Here is a 1,276-nt window from a genome sequence, read left to right as displayed (position 1 = left end):
CTCAGCAAAAGCTAGTTCAGAAAGACCCCTTTCTTTTGCAATGGCTTGATTAAACCCCCTTACACTAGGGGCAACTTCAATCCAATGTAGGGGATGGGGAGGGGTGGGGGGCATGTGTCGATCTTGACTGGTCACTTATTTACTCCCAAAGATCTTTCGAGGCTAGCCCAGAATGACCCCGGGATAAAACCCGGCAGTGGGGTAGTCTGAAACTGTTACACCGGGTTAAAAATGAAAGGGCTTTTGGGAGCTATATAGATGATGAAAAGAATGCAACGGGAAAAAGTAAGACTGGTTTTATTCAACGGTAATAATAACAGTACATGTCATCATCATTATCATCATGGGCGCAATAGCCGAGTGGTTAAAGCGTTGGACTTTCAATCTGAGGGTCCCGGGTTCGAATCTCGGTGGCGCCTGGTGGGTAAAGGGTGGAGATTTTTCCGATCTCCCAGGTCAACATATATGCAGACCTGCCAGTGCCTGAACCCCCTTCGTGTGTATACGCACGCAGAAGATCACATACGCACGTTAAAGATCCTGTAATCCGTGTCAGCGTTCGGTGGGTTATGGAAACATGGAACATACCCAGCATGCACACCCCCAAAAACGGACTATGGCTGCCTACATGGCGGGGTAAATAAACAAAACGGTCATGCACGTAAAATGTTAAATGTTACATGTGTGTCTCAGTGTGTAGGAGTGCGTGCCTGAAATCTGATTGAATGACACAGGAAACGAATGATGAGCGCCCAATGGCAGCCGTCAGTCGGCTCTACCCAGGTAGGCAGCCTGTTGTGTAAATGACCCCGTGTTTGTGAAGCGCTAAGAGCTTTGTCTCCGACCGAGGATAGGCACTATATAAATATCCATATCAACCAATCAATCATCCTCGCTACAACACGCATTGTTGGTTAGTGGGCGTGTTTTGTAGCAGGAGAGTAAAAATTAACGGGAAGACTGCATGGTACGACTACTCTTTCGAGTTGTCATCCACGTTGAGGGTATTGCTCATCCACATTCTTGTGACGAACGGTATACAGATGCCTCAAGCTCTCGGGCCTGGTGGTTGACTGACACCAGTATGAAAAGAACAGAAGCGTAGAGTTCAAGCTGTCATGCACACAGTTTTCAAACTGCACTGATTTCCTTCATAGCAGTGTCATGTCATAATTAATTCCCTCCATCCATCACCATTACTATAGAAGTAGTAGCAGTAGTAGTAGCAGTAGAAGAAGAAGAAGAAAATGGAAATGAAAAAGAAAAATACCCGGAG

At 46.2% G+C, this 1,276-nt stretch overlaps 1 non-coding gene across 1 annotated transcript; it reads left to right on the top strand.

Moving 5' to 3' along the window:
• Positions 1-346: 346 nt before the first annotated feature.
• On the top strand, positions 347-419 carry Trnae-uuc (transfer RNA glutamic acid (anticodon UUC)). The gene has a single exon. It is a non-coding gene; the product is annotated as a tRNA-Glu (tRNA).
• The last annotated feature ends 857 nt before the right edge of the window (positions 420-1,276 follow it).

This window comes from Babylonia areolata, chromosome 10 (genome assembly GCF_041734735.1).
Source record: "Babylonia areolata isolate BAREFJ2019XMU chromosome 10, ASM4173473v1, whole genome shotgun sequence".
In the NCBI taxonomy this organism is placed as follows: Eukaryota; Metazoa; Mollusca; class Gastropoda; order Neogastropoda; family Buccinidae; genus Babylonia; species Babylonia areolata.
This window is presented reverse-complemented; position numbering and strand designations above follow the sequence as displayed.